A 17,605-nucleotide genomic window follows, 5' to 3' on the forward strand; every position below is an offset into this window, starting at 1 on the left:
AATTCAAGACAATGACTTACATTTTGGAAAATACGGAAGAAATGCAACAAACCCCATAATCTGAATGAATCTGTAAGCATCAGCAGACAATGTTCAACATAATTGTTTGACAACAGCATCTCTAGATTAGATGAACTCTTCAGAGAAGCAGGGAATAATGCTGCAGGACATGAATAGATTATCAGTCCAAAAGGACTTCTCACTGGTACAACACTGGTATAGAGCCAAAGTCGTAGTGGAAACACTGCAGCTTTTAAATACTTTTAGGGTTTTTCAAGCAGGTAAAATTCAGAGCTTATGTCTGAATATATCTCACTGAAAAAGTATGAATTCGGCATCAGAATAAATAAATCAGAAAGAAACTAAAATTGGTTATGCAGTGAAAATTTTTGGTCTCGTTGGTAGAGTACATTCATTGATAAAATTAGTAATCTTAATGTGTGGGAATTTATTGTGCTCATTAATGCCTAGTAACTCAGTTGAAACAGTTTATTGATGGCTTCCAAAGGAAAAGAATACCATAAACAGAATAGTGAAGGAGTCCAGCCCTTCCATACCCTGTGCTAAGGAAAGCTGATTTTACTTTAAGGTGGAGACTAAAAGGGAAAAGGTACAGATGCAGGGCTCTGGGAGTCACACCAGAACATCTTCCCAACTTCTTATAGCTGAGGCTCCCAGTTCAACAGCAAGTCAGGCTCCTGTTTAGACATGCTGTAGTCCCTCATGCTGCCTAGCAACCAGGTCTAGGTGGTTCCCAGCTCAGCCAGTGCAAGCACTGAGGTTTCTAGCATCCCAGTAGAAAATCATATACAACTCATTTTGGGGCTCTAGTTTGTTCTTCAGAGATAGCACACCTTTTCTTTAACTGAGTTTAAATTTATAGGCTACCTGAACTGTCTTCGTAAATATCTAAAGTAGGAAATCTGATTATGACACATTTCTTCTGAATGAAGCTAACATGGTCAATCGTATCACTAACCCTCCCCTTGCAAAGACTTTGTCAGTTGAGCTGCATTTATTGCATGGTCAGTATTGTAAAAACTGTACATCGTTATGGTTTATTGATTTTTTAACATTCCTTCTTGCTGGTAACAAAATGAAGGAGTTTCTAATTTTGACTGTGTTCAGAAGTACCTTTATTTTTATTCAGATTGTGTAAAGAAAACACAAACTTCTTTTGGAAAGCTGTAAGTAAAGGATCAAACTGCAGCTCAGTGGGGGGAAAGGAGAGAGGGGAGGGCAGGGAGATCTATCCCAACCAATTAGGAATACCCTGTGAATTAGGCAGACATCAGTTGCACAACTTCACCCATCCTCCCCAGCCATGCCCCTGGATAAAAGAGAGAACCACAATGGTAGTTAAAACAATTATCATCCAGTGGAGCTTGACTCTAAACTGCTCTGCTAGGAAGTGGCAAGGAGCATTCAGATTCTAATGCAACAAGCAATCGGTTTTTCCTCCCCTTAGGTAGAGAAGCTCCTGGCTTTTTAAGCAATTCTGTACCTCTGAACTAGTCCTTGCAGGGCTTTGGGGTAGCATGCCAGTGGCACTGCATCCCATTATCATCATTGCATGTCACTGGAGGCAACAGCAGGAAAGAGACGCAGAAAAGACTGGGAATGAGAGGAGACGTTAATAACAGCATACTGCTCTGTGCTAACAAAAGCAGGAGAAGGTATTGAGGGGGCTGCTAGAACAACAGAAGGAGGAGAGACAGAAACAAAGGACACAAAAATTGACTAATTCAAGATAGGACCAGCTTTGCAATAGCCTTGGTTAGAAAAGCAGTAGTAGTTAAATAGCAGGCATAATTGCATGTCCTGTTCCCTGCCATTTTTTTTATGTTGGTCACATCACTTAGGGACAGATTTGCAAAATATACCTGTGTGGGGAGTGAGCGAGTGGCTGTGTGGTGCTTAGCTGCCAGCTGGGGTTAAACCACGACAGTCATTCTGCCTACTGTCAATTTACCATAACCATACAGCCAAAAGGTGTAATGCTGTTGTAGCACTTTTCAAAAATCCAAGTAAAATAATAGAAACATAGAATGAGGCTCACATTCCACCACTTTCAGGATCTCGTTGTGCTGTCATCTTCCTTATTCAGCTTTGGCTGTCAGTGAAGAAAGCGAAACTTGTAGAGTACAACTTGTGACCCGTTTAGACTTTTCGAAGAGATAAATTGCACCCTCAACCTGTTTCTATCCTTTGACTTGATGGGAGTCCAGACAGTCACCCCAGATACAGACAGTTGCATAACAGACTTCCAGACTCACTCTGATGATTCTCACTTTGACACACAACCACCTAGGACCTTGTTGTTTCATGAAACATAAGGATTGTGCTATTTCCAAATCTTTGTTACCATCATTGATCTCTACATATAAAATTTCCATCATCCAGTTCCAATTATATCCCAGTTATAGGCAGCTCTCAGATATCTGAAATCAAAGGAGACCATTATGATGATTAGTCTAATTTCTGTCGTAGCACAGAAAGTAAATGTCATCTGCTTGGTCTGCTTTTGGGTCCCATAAAACAACTCCTTCAGTTTGGGAGCATCAATTTAGTAATGATGGCTGCTGCTCAAGCTGAACATCAGGGCCTATACATGTCCACATTGCTTTCTGATGGCTGTGTCTAAATGCAAATTCTCCATTATCCACTCTCCAACCATTTTGAATTCCCAGAGCTAACAGGAATGTAAAATATTGCAGAATGCGTAATTTCTGTCTGAAAGATGGGATCCTTAATGTATCTTGATGTTGCTACTGTGGCATTTCCAGGCTTTTTTAGAAGGCTGTTGTGATGTAAATGCTCATCATTGACATAGCCATGAGCCTTGAACTTATTTCTAGGTGAGATATTCACCATTTTGATCTACCGCATAGATCCTATCTGCATTCCTTTTCATGGATGTGTTTTTGTAGAATGAAATGGCCCTTGCAAAGGTCTTGGAAAGCAATGGCTATTCTGTCTTCTTTCTCCTAATCTAAGACATTCTTATGAAAGGTGGGAGCTTGGGTAGGAGTTAAGTTCTCATTACTAAAATTTGGAGCTTTTGTTTTCAACTATGGACTTCAGTAGAGCTGGGAAAATTGTAAGAATTAGTATCTCAGCTTTTTTCCCCCATGTCAGATTTTGGCCAGCATAGACACATTTTGGTACCTTTCATGAACTTAGAACCTCAATGCAGAAGCTCTGGGACAACTTCATGCAGGCCAGAGCAAGCAGTCTGTTCTGGCCACAACAAGCACACTAAAAAGCTTGGGTAAAAATGAAGAAAAAACCATCCTTAATTTATTCTTGCCACAGACAATTTGCAGCATGGACCAGGTCATAATATCCAAAAGCAGCATTATACCAGCAACCCAGAAGGCTCCATTGAATCGGAATCAGTTAAGGCTTCTATAAACTTTGCCACTGCCTCCACCACACTCTGTGTAGCCTAATAGTAGACTCAGTTAAGTACATAGACATCTAATCTCCAGTACATGTATGCTTGAGCAGACATGGCAGAAGCATCTCGAGAATATTTTTTCCATCATTAGCATCAACAGTTTTTCCTTATGAATATTTGCAAAAAATAAATAAGTGCTTGATATGGGTACACTTGTAACACAGCAGGGAACAGGGAATGGTAGGGGGAGGGTTATGTCCTTATTTCTTGGCAGAAATAAAAAAAACCTATTCAGATTTAGCTCTGTTTGAAATAAATAAAAAGCAAACAAACATCTCAATGCACCTAAAGGCTTTGTATAGCTGGAAGCTTTATTGATTCATATACCACCCACATAATCTGCCAAAATGCACTACACTTTTTTTTTTTTTCAAATCTTCTTCACAGGAAAGTCTAACCCTCCAAGCTCATTTATTTGAGGGAAAAGAATTAAATAAATCCTTTAAACATTACTAAGTCTGCTCTGGAAAACGCTTTTGGTTGTGGCTCAAAGGAAATGCATTCTCTTGTCCTGCGGGAGTTGCATGAATTGTTTGGGAGCACCATGCCCAGCCCACAGAGAAGAGATGGCTTTTGTCTGTCATAGTTGACAGCAAAACAGAGGTTGTTAGATAGGGTTCTTAGAAAGGGAAAAGTTCATATCAGGTCACTAAATTTCAGCATACTCCCTGGAAACCATGACACTAAAATCCCCAAATGCTGACAGTTATATGGGAAATGCAGCTTGATCTTTTGGAAGAATTGCCGTGACTTCTGTTTTGAGTGGGAATAGAAAGAGGAAATATCCCTGCAGATGCGCTATGTGTAGCAGCATGTAGCCTTGTGGGGGGCTCTTTCACCGTGTCTACACTGTGAGGCGAAGAATGGTAAAAGCAGGATTAAGTATGTGAAGCTGCATGACTTGTGTGCTTTCTACCCAAATTACTTGCGGTTGTCTGATGGCAGCTAAGTTCAAAGCGTCCACCCAGATCTTGGGATGAACTGGCACATTTCTCTACTCCTGGGGCAAACTGGCACAAAAGAGTTTGCACCTATATAATTTTTTTTTTCTTTTCCAAAACTGGATGGGTGCATCCAGAGTTTTTCCCGGGAATAGTCCCTAGCCCATGCTAGCTCATGAGCAGTGTCTGAGAGACGTTTCACAGATTGTTTTTATTGCATGGGAAAGAAAAAAAGACATGCCATGAGGCTCAAACATTTAAGAGTATGTGCAATTGCATTCCAGTGACAGAATTTTTATAGGACAGTATAGACATAGTTGGAGGAGTTTAACTCATCTAGCTTTAGATAGCTAGAAAGTTCACCTAAGCTAGTTACTAATAATGATCTTTGTAGTCCACGGAGAGAAATAGAAATTTTTAGGACATAATTTGTGGCATTTTAAACAAAACTTCTCAGATACATCAGATGAATTGACTCCAGGGTGTTTGTTTCTCTCCATTGTCTATGAAAGGAGCCCAATGTGGCTAGCTCAAATATAAACATTTACACTGTAGGCATGTACCATTAAATAAGAATGAGTTCAACTCAGCTGGCCCTACATTGCAGGCTTCCTTTTTCTGCTCGGTACTTCTTTTTCACCATCTGTAGATCCCTCCACTCCAAAAAAAGGAACATGAGAAATGTGCAGTGCACAGATGACTCTGCTGAATGCAGAATTATTTCTCCCTTCTCATCCACAGGAATAAAGACCTACCTGGTGACAAACAGCTCAAGGGCTTTGGTTTATTTTCCCATAGTTAAGAAGTTAAGGCCAAAGTAGAAAAGAAACTGAGATCACGCAAATCCCAGCCACGTGTATTAAACAGAAGATCATCCTTCAGACTGGCTAAATTAGTTCATCAATAAGATGCTTGAAGGGCAAGATTTCATACTTGCAGACCGTTGCCAGCAAAATATAAAAGCGAACGAGGCATTTATGGAATTGTATATTTCTTGGATGGCAGCTTAAAAATTAGACTTAATTGAAGGGCTAAAAAGAAAGCAGTTTCATTGTTAGGAATGAAGGGTTTAAAAAAGAATTAAAGAAATTTTCAACTTGGGTGTAGGGCATAATTACAAAAACATTAAAGCAAATAATTGGTAGCACTGTAATTTTTTCCTCCCCAGGTAACTACCATATGTATTACACAGTGAATCATTGACTCTGTCCCTCCTATCATTAATTACTGTGATGCATAAATAATTGGAAAATTATATGTTCCAAAAATGATTTAGTAATACATTTTATGCATCTAATAAGCACAGGCTTTTAATCATCACTAGACATGTTATGATAAATTTTACTCTTCGTCTCAACTATTCTGTTATCTCTCACTTATACGGCTGCCATCTCTTTGCATGCAAATACCACTAAGCCACTTCACACCACATACTTCCTAGTGAATGCCTTTTACTGGGTTTTATTCTGCTAAATGTTTTTGGTGTTGATATTTTGGCTTGAAATTCATTTAAGGGTGTTCTTAGCCTCACAGGAACACATTAAACTATTTATCCTAAACCCATAAACTATTGTTTAACTTAAATGGAAATGTCTTGATCTGTTTTTTCCATCCATTTAAAACAGTATGTACCTTTTGTTCTGCACAGCAGGGACATTTCAAAGCTGTTGCTATATATTAACTGAAATACCTGAAAATCTACTCTTTTTAATTAGAAAGGATAAAACATATTTTAACATGTGCTGATCTTCATGGTATCTGTTATTTTCTTTCTTCAGGTTAAACACATCATGTTTGACACTCTATCATCAAGTTATATGACTCAACACCTTAAGGAATGACTCAACCTGGAAAAGCACAAGAACCCCTGATATGTCAAGACGTTATGTCAAGTTCAACCCAAGCAACACAACCTGTCAAAACTGCTCAAATTAAATTTGCCACTCTGCAGCTAATCGTCCATGTTCACTTTTAGTACTGTTTACAGTCATATTGCTTACAGAACTTGCAGGTTTTGCACGCAAGGCAGAAATCTAGGTTTGTGACTGACCAAGCAAAGTTGATAATGAAGTGGTTTGGTTCACTAAACTGTCTTTAAATAAGTATAGAGTTTGCAGCAATTTTATCCAATTGTATTTAGATATATATTTGCATATGAATTGACTACACAATATATTAAAAATGGTTATTTATTTCTAAGCCAAACAATATACAATAGGCTCTGTCTTTGGTGAGCCTATTACTATTGTCTTGAATTTTCTAACTCTCCTTTTTCATGTAAATAAATAAATAAAAAATTACCCTTTTATTCATAGCTACTAGACAGACAATTTAAGTATGTCTCAAGTTCCAAAGATTTATAGGTGTAATAACATTTATAATACTTTGAGCATGGGTTACTGTATAGTTCAGATTAATACAGCACAATGAGTAGCCAAACAGAAGACATGGTCTTTATTGATTCAATGAATATGAAAATTCTTAAAAATTTAACCCTACTCTCTCAGGACACATAATACCATTTCAAACCAACTGTTGTTTCCATGAGACTGAATAGGGTTGCAAAAGTTAAATCAGACTTAGTGATTACTGTATGTATGACATGAGATTCAATCTACCCCAGCATATAAAATACTAAGTGTCATGCTTACTCCATATATTTAGAAGGTCATTGCCATCCTGGGGTATTCTGCAAGCCAGGGACTGGCTGACAGAGAGGCTTTTCTCTTAAATGATCCCTTGGTTGCAAAGTTCCGTTCTGAATTCCTGCTAAATATCCTGTCCCCATTCTGAGGAGGAGATGCTGCACCTGGAAACTTACCCCTGCTCCTTTGGAAAACATCACATGCTTCAAGCAGCCCCCTCTGATTCTGCCAAACTGCTCCTGCTACCCCCAGCCAAGGGGTGTATGGAAGACGACTGTTAGGAGCTCCAGGGGGGATTCCAAGAAAGCCTTTGTATAAAATAACTTGTCCTGACCTTATGGAAGCAATTCATAGATGGAAATCTGGATTGCTTCTGTGAGGAAAGGCTCAGCCATTGAAGTCGACAAGACAAATCACTGCCAAGAGTTTCTGTGCCTGCAGAAAATGCATGCCGGGAAAGGAGTGCAAAGATGTCTTGTTAATTCTGTTGTGATCCAAATCATGACAGAAAGCAATGTAGGAAATTAGGGGGCTCATTCACAATGAAGTGTATCAACACTTGAAATAATCTCTGGCAAAAGCATGATATCAAAAAGTTTGACTTAACCATGGCAACATTCACCCTACTCTATTCCCCTTCTTGAAAGTGCTATGAAAACAGATGCTGGAGACGTGTGGAACATAGAAGGTGGAAATGTGAGAACTGAAATCCTGTCCCCACTTCCCCCACACAACAACCTGCTTTGGCTCTTTTGTGTGCAAATCCCCCAAAGCAGCTTATCTTCCATGCGAAAGAGGTGCAGTTGGTTGTGGCAATATCCACTCCACTCCATCTCCTCACAGGAGTTTGATATGGTGAAGAGGTGGAACTAGTGCCTGACTGTCCTGTAATAAAAGCATGTAATGTGCAGCTTTGTTCAGTTCTTATAATTCATTTCAAGACAGTGATTTTCAACTGTGAAAGCTAGTTGTGACAAGTCATCAGTAATTAGCTTTATTTTGGAGTTCCTAACTCTCTAGAGCTTTGTTTTTAACTAAGTCTCCCTACTAGGTTTGGTTAGTTTTAAATAAATGTATTTTTGTCTGCAATATGTGTAGCTGCTGAACTTCTATCTGGAATAGTTATCAAATTAATTTCTGAAAAGGACTCTGAGCTTTTAGCTTATATCTGTAATTGTATAAGTGCCAGGTCCTTTTCTACAATTGGAAGGCCATCTGGCATAGGCTAGCCATCTCCGTACTATTAAACTCTCTCAGTCTCCAAAATGATTGGTTTCATCCAAACTGCTTATTGTGAAAGGTTGTGATAACTCCCAAAGCCCACTGAGGAGTTGTGCTGGAAGCCAAAAGCATTGCAAGGAACGCTTTCACAATTTAACAGCACGGACGGTAAAGTTCAAGAGCCCATGCCCATGCCCTGCCACTGCTCTGTTTATTAGCCTGGACTATAGTGGACTGGAATCTCAATATAAGGTAATACCAAGAGGCAATACCATAGTTTTGAGGGAGTTCCAGGTCTGGAAAGGCTAATATGCCTACTGGATATTCCCTACCACCATAGGGAAATAGTAAAGAAGAGGAAAAAGAGTCTACAATACAGGTGTTCTCATGTCCTTAATAGTAGAAAAATACATTGGAAAATTGCTTCCAGATAGGTGGGAGAAAATATCTTATCATCAGAGACTTGAAGGGCCCAGACTTATCAAAAAGAAAATGAAGACATAGCAGCACTACTTTTTCAAGGAGAAACTACCCTGAACTAACAGGATATTTAATCAGGCAGGTAAAGGCATAACAAAATCCAATGGCTGAAAGCTGGAAGCAGAGAAATTCGAATGAAGAATTAGACACACATTTTAAACTGTGAGGGCAATGTGGAACTGGAACACATTGCCAGGGCAAGGGATGGAGTTTCCAACACTCAGTGTCTTCAGATCAGGTGTAGATAACTTTCTGATGAAGATATAATCAAGACACTTGTCACTAAACTGAAAACAGAGTGAAACTTTAATGCCTTCCAAGGGTGTTAATACAATGAAAAGGTATTAGACAACCTAACACATCTTCATGGCATGAGGACCTGTGAATTCTTCACTCGTATCCCAGTGGGGTCAAGTATAAAAGTGGCCCTTCAGCAGCCTTGGTGAGATGGGTAGGGTAGAGCCAAGGCAGGAGGGATTCAGAGGAAAGGAAAAGAGTGACAATTTAGGATCACAGAGATGCAGGTTTTATTTGAAGGATCAGAGTCTCCCTTCCTTCCCTGTGACTGCTTACTTGTACTCTCGTTGGCAAAAGGCTTGCAGGAGGGGATGCTTGTGATCTATCTTAGTAAACTAAACAGCTCCAGGAAATATTCCCAAGCACTTAAACTTGATAATCTATACCATTAAACTGTGTGAATGGGAGGTTATTTGGCTCTGGGCCCCTAGCCCTCACCCAAAGCATTTGCAAATTAGGAAAAGCCAAGGACCCATGCCAGTAGGCACTTCAGATGCAGCCTCTTTCCTAGAGGAGCTAAGGGAGTTCAAGAGTATGGATATGGGCCATTCTGTGCCAGCTGGCCTCCGTGATGGAGAGTTAGTCTAGGCATGTTTAATTTACTGGTATAGACCTAATTCTAGTTTCCCTAAGCCATAGTAGTTATCCAAGGATATATAAACTAGTTTTAGTCAACTTATAGTAGACCTCATAGTTTCTCAGGACAAGATAGAGGATTGGAAATGAAGGTCTAGGGACTTTGCTTTTGCTTAGTATTTCCCCTAGCACTCTGAAGACACGTACTATACTGTAGTTTTGATCTAAAAGTCATCTGACCAAATTTACAAGGGTTTCACAGTCTTGCTGTGTACAGCTATTGGAGTGCATCCACTGGAGCAGGAATCTCCCACCTTTTCCACTTGGAAAACATTGTGCGTAAGTGTTGTAAGACCTTTTCCTAAGGAGACACAGTAGTAAATCCAGGGAGGAAAACCAAGATTCATTTCTTCCAAGTCAGGTGCTCTCTAACTTTGAGCTATCCTTATCTGTGCTCATCCATGTGAGAAAAGGAGGTGATCCACAGGGACTATTCATGTGAGGTAGGGTCATATTATTGAACTCTCCCTTTGAAAGACTTTCTGCTTCCTTCTCTCCCTTCCCCAAATCAAATCCGTTTACTACTTTCAGGCAGAGATAGAGTCTCCAGTGTCACATTAGACAGTGTTTTCATTGACCAGCAGCCAATACACGAAGCCAGTATATATTGCTTCAATGAGTCTGTCTAAATGACCTCAAGGAATGGATTTCAGGTCATATCATGGACTGGCACTATCCAAACAAGACAGATCAAGACAAGGTTTTTGGTGTGTCAGATGTGGTTTTAATTTAGATTGAGACATGACAAGTTGTCAAAGAAATGCCATCAAATATTAGTGTTTCTTTTCTTTAAAATACGATATTATGTATTTCTATCATAAAGTTTGTATAAAACAAGAAACAACCCCCCAAAACTTTATTTTGGGCCTTTGTTGAAAAGAGAATGCAAAAGTGTTCCTACTAGTTCACAGACTGATTTATTAGCAATAAAGTACAAGAATGAACATTTTATTGTCCTATTGTATTTTTGAGGAGAACACAAGAAAGAATTGACAAGGTATTTATTCACTTTTAGCTACAGATATTTGAACCCAGACTTTCCAAATTATTGTCTAATCAATGGACCATGAAATCACCTGTCATAAGACAATTCTCACTCTTGCTTGTGTAAAGATTTCAAAACAAGAGTTGTTCTCCATTTATGACATTCAGAGAAAGAATTCTACATTGGTTAATTTTGTTCACTTCCCAAAGAATTAGGAGCTGAATGCAAACTCACTGCTAGCCCCAAATGAATAGCTACTCAGTCATCCCTCTCAAATGAGATGGTGAGAACCATTTTGCTGAACCACCTCTCTCAAGTGACCTGTTAAAATCAAGTTCCTTCTCCATTACTGTACACAGGCTAATTAAATCATGACCATTACATGCTGACTTCTCCATCTGACAATGAGAGAAGAAATACTCGTCTCAGATAGACCACTCTCTGTGATGCTGCAGAGAGCTTGTTATTCCTGCCAGCTCAGAAAACTGCTTCTTTTAGCTCACACTGGAGAACATTCCTTTTATCTCTGGAGTTCACCAGTGTGATCCTCAGAGGCTGGCACAGTCATTCACAAATTAAAATAAAAGAAGAAAGGATAGAGTCTGGAAAACTGTTATGGTCATCCAAACTGTCTCTGTGATAACACCAGGCATGGCATGCACTCTCCTTTACGGAGCAGGGATTCAGCCTTCAACTGCAATCTCACACGTTCCACCACAAGACGTGTCCACATGTCTCTTCCATGATCCCATATGTCAGCTACAGTTGTTCTGTGATCCTTTGTCTCCTTATATGATCTTGCATGCCAGATGCATTTGCTTACTGCACAAGTCTCTTGGATCCCTAAAGAGGGTAACTGAGAAAATCTCACACTTCAGATGAGGAAGTCTCACCTCCCAGCAATGCCCTACATCCCAGAGCTCCTGCTTAACTAGCACATTTATACGTACATTTTTCCCCCCAACACTTCTATCAGGAGTTAAAGTAATTGACCTTTTCCTTAAAAACTCAGCCTGCATTATTATGAACTCAGCCTGCATTATTATGTTCCATAGCAAGTTGTTTCCATAGTAATTAAGCTTTTAAAAATAAAAACATCTCTGAAATGACTCAGATCTTTGTGAGCTTGGCATTTTCTTCAAAACAAAATCTCGACTAGTGAAATGTTAGCCAAAAAATGAGGAAGCAGGAGAAAGAAGGCAAGGGATTGAAAAGAGTGTGGTGAATTCCTGGCACTTGATGGTTATTGTTGAGTTAAGGATACATTTACCTCTTGCTTCTAGCTGTTGCAGTACATTTAATTTCATCATGTTTATTGGGAATCTTCCAAAACTTATTTATGAGATATAGACAAACAGAATCAGTAGCATCCATCACACTAGCGTTGGTCCCTTTGCATTCAGTCAGGTGGGTGAACCTGGATTCCCTCTCCCCAGCTGGAGAGCTCCTCATATCACGAACCTCTTCCCTTTCCTCCCCTACCCCATTGCTTCTGCTCCCCTGCATGACATCTTTGGGCATCAACAAAAAGGCAACTCTGCTCAGCTGTGACAGAGTAAATTGGGAGGCTTCCCTTAATCACTCCAGGTGCAGGTTTACTGAAAAATTTATCTCTGACTACAGGCCAGGGCTGCAGCCTCCCAAGTGGGAGAAAGCTTCCGCTAATTTGAATTTGTCAGAGTGGAGCTGTCTGGTTGCTTTTATAGCTGGGGAGGACAAAGTAATGATTTTTTATTTTTATTTTACTATAAGCAGGCAAATATATTAAACAAAATTGAGTTCCTCAAACAGTGCCTGGGAATGATGTTTTCTTTGCTGTTACAGGAGCTGGAATTGTCAAGCATTAATTCAGAGCTATTATTTTGAAGCAGGAGGTTTTTCAAACTGAGCTGTATTACTTGCAGGTCAGACTTAACCCCCTGAGATTTTATTTTCTTTTTTCTTTTCCTCTTTTTTTTTCTTTTCCTCTTTTTTCTTTTCCTCTTTTTTCTTTTTTCTTTTTTCTTTTTTCTTTTTTCTTTTTCTTCTTCTTTTTCTTCCTTCTTCTTCTTCTTCTTCTTCTTCTTCTTCTTCTTCTACTTCTTCTTCTTCTTCTTTCTTTTCTTTTCCTCTTCTTCTCTCCTTTCAGAATCTTCTTTTGCTTTCTTATATATAACACAACACAGAAAAAGTGGGAACGGTTGTTATGACCTTTCCTAGTGTAAAATTTAGAAGGAACCTTCTAAAATTTTGGAAGGGCTGCTCTAAAAGAATATCATTGCAGTCCCTGCTTTCAAGTGGCTGGAATGCAGAGCATGTAGGTTTGTGGATATGTGCACATGCATGCGTGTGTGTGTGTGTGTTTGTATGAACAAGCATTGTGAGTAGTTACTACATGTCAAACTCCATGTTGCTTCTGTGTCAGGGCAGACTGGAAATTTTTCAAGAGCATCCTCTCCACAGCATCTGAGTGGTAGAGCTCATCAAAATCTTTCAGGCAAATATATTCTTTAAAAAGGAACATATTTTCTTTACCCCCCGCAACATCTGCGCAAAGTCCTTAAAAATGTCTGTGGTTCTATCATTTATGTTGATTAAAACTATAAGGATTTGATGAATAAATATATACGATGGTTTGAAGAAAAATATGAAAGATTATTCCAAAAGGCAAGTGGAAGTTTTCAACAATTCCCAACAATTTTAGGAGTGGGAGGATTATGATTTTAGATTTTTTTTCCCCAGCTCTATTGAGCGTCTATTGTCTGAACTATCACTGGCTGATCAGAAGATCCAAAACCCATAGCAGAGAAGCTCAGATACAACGTGGCAGATGCTTGGCTGTGAACTTTTTCCAGCACCTTCATGGAAAATATCCAGTTTGGTGAATCCTGTGTCTTTACAAGTCTTTAAAGTGCCTTTGATTCAAGAGGAGAGAAACCACTACGCATCCATGCTGTATCCAGCACATGTTGCATGATTTTGTTGTTCAGCCTTGGGATATGAGACCTTCCTCTGGTTTGCTGAAGGGTTCACATCCTGTTAGCAGAAGTTGTAGTGTGTGTTAGCGCACAGATGGTACTCAGCAACCTGGCTACTGGAACATATTCACCAAATGTGAATGATTTACCAAATGAATCACTCATGAACCACAACACAGATGGAAGAATCACAAGATTAAAAAAAAAAACCAACCAAAATGCAAATTTTTTTAATCTTTTTTTAAATTGTTCTAAAATAAAATGAGCAAATTTTAATGTTTGTTTTGGTTTTTTTTCTGGGTATTGCTCTCTATGTTGAAGCTTAGTAGAACAAGGCACTTAATCACATGCTTAACTTTAATTATACGGGAACTTCAACTGACTGCAACATGTCACATTCAAAGTGAACACTTGATAGGAAAAGGCATACGGCTTCCTACTGAACAGAGACTACTTCTAGCAAAGACAAATCTGATTTTGATAGAAAGAAAGAGGTAATTTTATAGCAACAACAAAAAAACTGAGCTGAGGAACTTGAAATTGCACATTGGTCTGAGATGCTATTTTATGTAGCCACTCTAAGGAACAAGATCATGTTAAACCAGTTCAAAGAGAAGAAAAAAAAAAAGCAATTGAAGAAGAAAAAATCTTTAGGAAATTCTGTTTTGCTTTCTGAGAATGAGTGATTAAAATATTTGTCTAAATAATTGATGCGATTTTCTTTGATGTGGCAACATTTTGTTCTTGCTGCTCAAATTCTTACTGCGCAGGAGTGTCTGAAGGATATATTAGTTAACATTTGTAAAGAGCTTTGCAGATAAAAGCACTGTGTAAGTGTGATTACTACACTTCCAGCTGAGGAAATATACTTTCCTTCCTCTGTTGTCCATTCTGATTCCTTACTTTTTTCTCATTTGAAAGAATATATTTTTTTATGTTAAAAGGAGGTCTGTGGATAATTTATCTGTTATGGTGGAATCCAATCTATTTTTTTTTCGTACGATCACCAAATACGTCTGTTTGCTTTTGCAAATGGATTATGTTTTAACATGGTACTGAAGTATTTTGTACCACAGTAACAATTATATTCTAGATGGCTAAAGACATAAAACCACAAGTGCGCACTGAATACCTTTCTTGTTTAAAAAAGTACCAAAAGAAAACAGTTCAGAATAAGAAATGTGGCATACAGACTATTTTACCTCCAGTGTTTGTGATTAGAGTTCTAATGCTGTACTGCTTTTAAGCGTGACAATTTCATTTCTACATTGCAATGACTTTAGTCAATGATGAGGAGAGAAAGAAAAAAAAAGCAAAACAACAAACCACCAACAAAATACGCTGATTACTTAACAAGAGAATAAACAATCAGCCCTATCTTGAGAATGAAAAAAGGCACACAGGCAAACACAGTATTGTACTGGAAGTGCAAGTTTTTTATTATTATTATTTTTAAATAACAAACAAAATAGCAAAACATTTTTTCTCCGTCATAAAAAACTGACTTTGATCCCCAGTACAGCCATTGAGTGGAAAATTGAACCACACTATAATTGCTTTCCCTGTGACCGATAAAGTGGTGTAACAAATTTTGTGTTTGAATGATAAAATCAGCAATTGGCCCCTAGCAATTCCTTCTACCATTCCTCCAAGGACACCAGCGTCCCATCAGGCTCTAGGGCTAGAGCAAAGGCTGAAGAACTGTAAATCTACTCCAAGTTGTTGTTGTTGGATACTCGCTTTCCCTGATGCTTTTTTTTTTTAATAGAAAGCTGTGTGAAAAATGTTTATGTGTTTATTTGCTTGATTTTTAAATGACTAGGGTAAGTACTTCTAGATCACCTAAAAAATACAAATAAAATTAAAGAATTAGGTGGAAGCTTATTGTAGCTATATAAACTAAAACTATCCCAAATAAAATATATTTTACTCCAGAGTAAAATCTTGTTAGAAGGAGAAAATTGCCATCCTCATAAGCACAGATAAGTCCCAGAGCTTGTAGATGCAGAAAACACCTAAGAAGAAATTCCTCCTAGGAAGGGAGGACGGTTATGTTTTAAGCTCATTTTGATGAGGTATTAAGGTAAGAAGCAAATCTTTATCTCATAACCACTGAAGTAGCAATTAAAGGAATATGAAACAAATGGAAATTTTAGAGGCAAATAATCACATTTATCTCTATTTAATTGTAAGTCTAAATTAAAGAAAACAGAGTGTGAACTGAGTTTTATTTGAATTTACACCTTTAAGCTGATTATAGACTTAGGAACCTCATGTTAGTCCACTATCTTAAAAGTTATTCCTCTTTGTTTACTTTTCTTACACAGCAGATAGGATTTTCAGTCCAAATCTCCAAAGGTGCTTTTAGCTTCTCTCTTAGAAATTCCCATGAGCTCTAGCCCTGGTGGTACCTAACTGGGTAGGACCCAACTGCCTTTGCAGGTCTGGGTTTCTTGGAACTAATGAATTTCACTTTTGCAAGACACAATCATCCCTGCTTTATAATCACCTACCCTATTGCAACTATGTGACTAGATGGGAAAGAATAATTTATTTCTTATTTCTCTCCCTGTTTTTTTAATATTTTTCTCTCTCCTACTATTTTTATACCTTCTACTTTACCCACCCCCTAATGAAAGTGCCAGGTTGCTACCTCCAGGTGAACTAAAGGGGTGGAGGTGAGTGCTCAGCTGGTGAAAATTGTCATTGCTTCTTGTTTCCTTGGTGACAAAGTAGATGCAATATCCCTTTCCGCATTTGCCTCAGTTTAGGTCATACACTAGATTATTTAGCGTTCCCTACTGTTAGGATAAAATAATGATCAGGAAGCCACCTTGAGATTTAATGCATGGTGTCTTCACTTGGAGATAAATAAATTAATGCCAACAAATGACTAATGCCATGTCCTGCTGTCTTTATTTCCCTTGCTGTCATTTCACTGATACGGTTTACAACATAACATACAAATAATTTTAATGGCAGAACTGGTGGTAGGCAGGAGAGTAGATGGCCGTATGAGGAAGACAGGAACGAGTAGCCAGGTTTAGGACCTCAGACTGGATTGCTGTGAAAAGCAAAAAAATGCATTTAAAAATATACAATAAGCTGTATCCTTCATCAGGCCATAAATATGGGCTTTAAGAGAATTAAAATTTAAACTCTGTGACTATGTCTATAATAGCAAATTAAATAGTTACGGGCCATGGACATAGAGACTAAACATTGTAATTGTCCTGGTGTAGTCCAGCTAAAGTTGCCCTGAATGATATCCTGACACAGTCTGGGACTTGGCACAGTCCAGAGGCCATTCCCAATACGTAGTTTGGATGCAGCCACTCAGTTTTGGAGGTCCAGACAGTTTAATAGTATGGACACAGACCATCCCATGCCACCTGCCTCTAGTGTTAAATGGGCCCGGCACTATTTCATTTATTAATACAGAACTAATTGTTCTCCAAATTTATTAATACAGAAATAATTGTGGCTCCATATCACCTGCACAGGCAGAGTTTGAGAGGGAGTCCCCTTCCTTACCTAAAGCAAAACTGCTATGACCGCTGAAGATTGGCTCCCACTCATCTGTACTGGTTTAAGGCTATATTTGGGTTACCATCAAACCAGCTCTGTGAAACAGCCAACTTAAAATGAAGCACACAAGCAAACCAAAATATTTTAAATGTCTTTGGAGGAAAGCACTATTTAAAACCAGATTATTTCACTGATCCAGGGTTAGATATCAACCCTCCAAACAGATGATTTAACACAATTAAAGGGATACTAATCTTTAGGGAAAGGAGAGACTGCAATGAGTCTCTATCAATGGGATCTGGGAGTGGAAATGTCTTAAACTGGCTCTGGTGGGGTGTGATTTGTGTGATTTGCAATGTGGAGCTGTGAGGGTAGGCATGTGCAATCAAGTCCCTGCTACCTGCTGTGCCCTCTCTTCTAACATGCATGGCTACTGGGATGTGGTGCAGCAATAC

This window comes from Nipponia nippon, unplaced genomic scaffold (genome assembly GCF_047370975.1).
Source record: "Nipponia nippon isolate SJK-2023a ecotype South Korea unplaced genomic scaffold, ASM4737097v1 scaffold_4, whole genome shotgun sequence".
Classification (NCBI taxonomy): Eukaryota; Metazoa; Chordata; class Aves; order Pelecaniformes; family Threskiornithidae; genus Nipponia; species Nipponia nippon.